Raw genomic sequence first — 6,341 nt, 5'->3', positions numbered from 1 at the left:
AAATGCACCCCAGACCACTACATCAAGCATCATCTTCAGACAAGCCAGAGCTGTTGGTTCAAAATGAGCTTCTGTAAAAATGCTCATTTCTGAGGTGGAAGGAAAAATCTTCTGATGCAATGTGGCTTTGAGAGTAGCAATAGCATGATACAATATGAGCTGAACTCTGATTCTCAGTTTATTACGTAACAAACACTGATTTATCATTTTCAAATACAAACATACACAATTAATGTGGCTAATTATCACAGATAGTGAATCAAATCAGCTTTTTCAGGAGACACACACAGTCTCAAGGGTTACAAAGCCTTAAGGTGAGGAGGCATGCTGTTGAATTTTACCTTGCACTGCCTCACAGAGACATGTCATACAACTGGAGCGACACGTCTAAAAAGTTTCCTTGACCCAGAAACAAGGACTGAAGAAAACTAGGTGGGTCAAATCAGAGAGAGGACGAAGAGCAAGAGGGACAGAGAGAGACAGAGAGCGAGAGAGAGAGAGAGAGAGAGAGAGAGAGAGAGAGAGAGAGAGAGAGAGAGCGAGAGAGAGAGAGAGAGAGAGAGAGGGAGAGAGACAGAGGGAGAGAGCGAGAGTGAGAGGGACAGTTGAATTTTCCACTGTTCCTGACAGGGTATCGACAACCAGGACAAAGAACTCCATATTAGGGATGCACCGAATCCAGTATTCGGATTCGGATTCGGCCGAATATTGGTCTTTTTTGAGGGGTTCGGGTTCTGCCGAACCTTGGCATTTTTTTCAACCGAACCCGAATCTTGGTTTACTCATAGCAATTTATGCTCCCTGAAGGTTGCGTGTGTTGCCAAGCAATTCACCGCCAGAACAATAGGTGGAGCAAAGTTTAATTCACGTATATGAGCCTGTCATTTGCCCAGCAGATAGAAAACTGTTTCCCTAACAGAAAGTCTGAAACTTGAAGTTCTTTTCAAACCTTTGCTTGGGTAGCACTGTTAAACTGAGCAGACATGCAGAATACATTTTAGTAATCTCATCACCTAACATTCGTTTCTAAAATCGATCACATAGTATTGCATGTTTTACTGTGATAGAAAATACGTTAGCTTAATGCTAACGTATATGGGAAATCCCATAGACACCGCTCTAGGTATTAGCATAAATTAATTCACGTTAACGTTTTTGTATGAGCCTGACATTTGCTCGGCAGATAGATAACAGGTTCCCTAACAGAAATTCTATTATCCATGTATTGATTAATGTTCAATAACATTCATTTCAGTTAAGTCTACAAACATATTATTTTTTTTTTTTAAAGAAAAACACTTTACTTTGCAGAAAGTTGCCTATTTTTTCCCAGTGAAAATTAAATAAAACGAAAAATACACTGATGTTGACGTTGTTTACTTCATTAATGTAGGATTCGGTATTCGGATTCGGATTCGGCAGAATCTTAACCAGTGGATTCGGTATTCGGCAGAACCCTAAAAATCTGGATTCGGTGCATCCCTACTCCATATCCATAAAAGTCAAGCGCCAGCATGTTTGAAACTATTTAGAGACACAAACATACAACATACACACACACTTGTAGACCAAACACATACAAAATCCCCCCCCCCGAGTTTCGACACACAACAAAACACCACAAGCATTCACACAGAGAAAACACACATGGGCGCAGAGTGCCCTGCTTGACTGACACGCCAGGTCAGACTCCGTCATTTGGGTGTCGCGTCTCTTGCAGAGAGGAGGAAATTGTCCTGTGGCCTTTCTGATGGAGTGGCAGCCTCTTCCTCTCTCTCTCTCTCTCTCTCTCTCTCTCTCTCTCTCTTTCTCTCTCTCTCTCTCTTTGGAAAATGCCAGCCCCCGTCTGCCAAGCGCACAAACTTTTTACAGGCAAACAAAGTCACCAAGCAACAGCCTCATGTAGGCCAGGCCAGCGCACTCGGCACTCAGGGACATTTAAATGTAGTCCAGAAACAGACAACCTCTCAGAGTGGATGCTTAGGACTATTTGTAGGAGCAGAGAGAGAGAGAGAGAGAGAGTAAGAAAAAGAGAGAGAGAGAGCGAGATCAGGGGAAGAGAGAACCTGTAACACTTTTCTTAGGTTGTAGGTCAGCTACTGAAACCAAAGGCAAAAAGTAACTGGAACAGAGAACTCAGAAGGACTCAGTCTGACATGGTGTGTGTATAAGAGTGTGTGTGTGTGTATGAAGGAGTCAGTCTGGCACGGTGTGTGTGTAAGAGTGTGTGTGTGTGTATGAACTATGAAGGACTCAGTCTGACATGCTGTGTGTGTAAGAGTGTGTGTGTGTGTGTGAAGGGCTCAGTCTGACATGGTCTGTGTATAAGAGTGTTTGTGTGTATGATAATGTATACTCAGTAGCCATGTGTCTGTAATGGTTTAACCAGTGTTTCCAAGGTCTGGCACCAGCGTCCTCGGGCATGAGGGCATGAAGCCTAAATGGGCCCTGCTGACGGACTGGAATGTGGGGTCTGGTCCCACTGGGCCATTAGGGCCTCATACTCAGCCATAGACAGACTCCTGTCCTTCCCATCGTGAGGCCCGACAGTAGCCTACAGACCTTTGTTTGTCAGAAGTGGATCTACTGTATGTCCATTTACATGGCATCTAAAGGTGACTTGTGCAACTTTTTTGTTTTTTACAGATGAGGCCATTATGCATCTACAAAATGAGACACTGTAAAATACAAGGAGGAATGTACATCAGAAGCTTACAAATATACAGTAGATATACGGCCACACACACACACACACACACACACACACACACACACACACACACACACACACACACACACACACACACACACACCCACTAAAGCACAGAAGCCAGCTATTTCAATTATTCCCAGTGATTCCGAGAATACTTCCCTTGCCGCGACAGACGGTGGCGGTTATTTTAATTGGCACCAAAGGCAGCTTGGACTTAGCGTGCAATGATCTAATTGCGATCTCTGCTAATGACTGTAACGCCAGGCAAAAAAGGGACCTGGCAAAGCAGGAGGAATGGAGACAGGGATAGGAGGAGGCACGGGAGCTGCTATGATAGCCCTGTACCCACATCACCCCCCTACATAGTGCAAAGTGTGTGTGTGTATGTGGGTGTGTGTGGGTGTGTGTGTGTGTGTGTGTGTGTGTGTGTGTGTCTGTGTGTGTGTGTGTGGGTGTGTGTGTGTGTGTGGGTGTGGATAGATCATCAAACAGCAGTGCTGTAACAGCTAAGTGTTGCATAAACCCACAAACCTCATGGTCACACAGCCGGGGAGCCTCTCGTCTCTTTCCTGGTTCACCTCGCACTACGGAACCGTGCATAATGGAAACTAATCTCACGAAATTTAAATACAATTTCACAGTGCCTCAATTATGTTTTTAAAATTCAGATTATAGAGTGAGCAACACGACTCATGCAAACACCTAGGCTGATTACACTACACAAACAACAACATGTTGTCAGCCTCTTTGGACGAAGCCTACCTAATTGGGGGGAGAAATCCCAGACAATGGATCCTGCAGTCGCCAAATTACTTCGATTGTGTGTCTCGCAGTGTCTCAGTCTCAGGAGATGATCATTCAACAGGGCATAATTTACAGTAAGAGCAGACTATGGCCCATATACTCCGAATCCCTGCAGGAAACACAGAAATTAGCACACGTTCACGTTCACGTTCAAACTTATTCTGACCAACAGATGTTGAACTGTACACTGTTGATAAACTGTACACAGTTTTTGAGAAATGTACCCGGACAAAATGTGTAGGGCTTCTGATTTATAAAATCAGACAGGTGAACAATATTGTGAACATGCATGTATTATCTATGAGAGAAGATTATATCATTATATGAACATAATACAAATGTGCCTTAAGGCTGATTTATGCTTAGTTACGTAAGCATAAGCGCAAGCGCAACAGGCCGCGCAAGCCCCTTGCGCGCCCCTTGCGCGCCCCTTGCGCGCCCCTTGCGTGACTTTTCACGTCTTGCGTGCGTCGGCCCCTTTTTCTAGACTTGCGCCATTTAACGCAAGCCTATTGTTCTGGGTGTGAATTGCTTGGCAACACCCCCAACGCAACGCGTAAGCACCTAGCAATTCATGCTCCCTTTAGAAGCATGCAAGGGCCTTTAAGGCTGATTTATTCTCGGGGACGTAAGCGTAAGCGTAAGCGCAAGCGCAAGAGGCCGCGCAAGCCCGTTGGGCGACCCTTGCGCGACTTTTCACGTCTTGCGTGCGTCGGCCCCTTTTTCTAGACTTGCGTCATTTTTTACGTAAGGTCTTACGCGAGCCTCGCAGCCTGCATTCTATCAACGAATGTTAGGAGATGAGGTTACTAAAATATTCTGCATGTCTACTCAGTTTTAAAGTGCTTCCCAAGTAAAGGTTTGAAAGGAAACTTCAAGCTTCAGACTTTCTGTTAGTGAACCTGTTATCTATCTGCAGAGCAAATGTCAGGCTCATACAAAAACATTAACGTGAATTAATTGATGCTAATACCTAGCGCGGTCTCTATAGGATTTCCCATATACGTTAAGCTAACGTATTTTCTACCACAGTAAAACATGCAATACTATGTGACTGTTTTTAAAAAACGAATGTTACGTGATGAGATTACTAAAATGTAGTCTGCATGTCTGCTCATTTTGCGCAACAACTAACCCCAACGCTGAAGCAAGCAGGCGCCTTTAGTGTCAGAAAGGATTGTAACCATCTTTTTGGATTCTTAATCCAATGAAGGTCATACAAAGTAGTTCAAATGAACAACCAGGTTAATGCATTTATTTAACAGTTTAAATGTACAAATGTTCATAACACGCAACATTCACCTAAGCCATCTGTACTCAAGTAATGAAAATGTCCTAAGTTTCATTCAAAAAATGAATGCACACAGAGACAATTTGTGTTAAAAATGAAGCACAATCAAAAAGCACTTCTATCCAAGAAACCAGTTCCATCCGGAAAAGCTAGGGAAAAGGGGGCACGACGAACCCGTTGACCTATTTGGTGGATTGCCCACATTGCCTTAGGTGAATGTGGAAACAGGCACTCTGGTCATGCATGTTTGACTTGGCAGGAGCTGACTAGACAGCTCCACTACCTGCTTTGTCACTTAATGCTTGACATGACTTCTTTCTGTTCTGTTTAAGCAAAAAATAAAAAAAAATAAAAAAAATGCATGTATGTGACATGCGGGCTTCTTATCACCGCTCTGGAATGATTAAAGAGGGTTGGTTTAAATTTTAATGAGGGCCACGTGTGATGGCAGGGTGAGGAGGACTTCAATGGATCAAAGGTAAAGTCCTGAGCCAGCAGACGTGGTCTAATTATTTTTCCATTGTAAAGAAGCAAAAGATAACGCAAAACAAACGAGGCATCAGTGACTTCTGAAAAGGCCATTAAGATAACCTGATCAGTGTTTTTTTTTGCTCTCTCTCTTCCTGTTCTTGGCACCTTGTGGTTGTTTACAGCCTTGTGAAAGGTTTATTACCCCAGTGGGTGCTGGGATGGCAAACTGTTCCTGGAGGTCAGATGTGAAATCCTGTCAGCAGGTTGGACACCGTTGTGGAATGCTTCTGCTGGTGAACATTTTGTGCACAGATGACAACAGACAACACTGAAGTATATGTACAGCACCCACATCAATAAAGGCCAACATTTTTTTATGTTAAATGTCACGACGGCTTTAAGCTCTACTTAATTTCAGCCGTCAGTGTTTCCACAAAGCCCCCGTTGTATAATGTCAAATTCTCCATTAAAATGTCAAAATGTCAGCTTTTCCTTCGTTTCTGTTCAAGTGTGCACTCTGAGGCGTGACACATGGATTGTATGTTGTGTACCTGTCAACGCCCGAGTAAGACATTCTGTTCTGTAACTTTGTGCACATAAATAGAATGATGCAGCACTGACAGTACAAACTACCAAATCAATTCAGAATAGCCTTACTCTGTCTCCAGTGAGTACCTGAAGCTTAAATGCATGGTCGCATGCAAATATAATAGGCTCTGTTGGTGCCAAAAGTAAGCCTGGTCATCACCAGTGTAATTTCAAAAGTCAATACCAACATTAACAGATTCAGCGGGTAAATTATTGTCTTATAAATGAATTAGATCAGTTCTTTATTCATAATCATGCATAATTCAAGCACCAATGTTTTGTCATGCATCAGAGATTTTTCCCTCTTGAGTTTTTCATCACCCTCTCCACCTCCCCACCCCCACCCACACATGCTTTTGTAGACATAACTGGTGCACTGTGGACAATCAATTAGGCTGTTATTATTCCAGTTGAGCCGGGTGAAATATGGAATGTCTGCCATACGTGCTTATTGAAAACAGATCTCTGACAGAC

Source organism: Sprattus sprattus, assembly GCF_963457725.1.
Source record: "Sprattus sprattus genome assembly, chromosome: 14".
Taxonomy (NCBI): domain Eukaryota; kingdom Metazoa; phylum Chordata; class Actinopteri; order Clupeiformes; family Clupeidae; genus Sprattus; species Sprattus sprattus.
Note: the sequence above shows the minus strand (reverse complement) of the source record.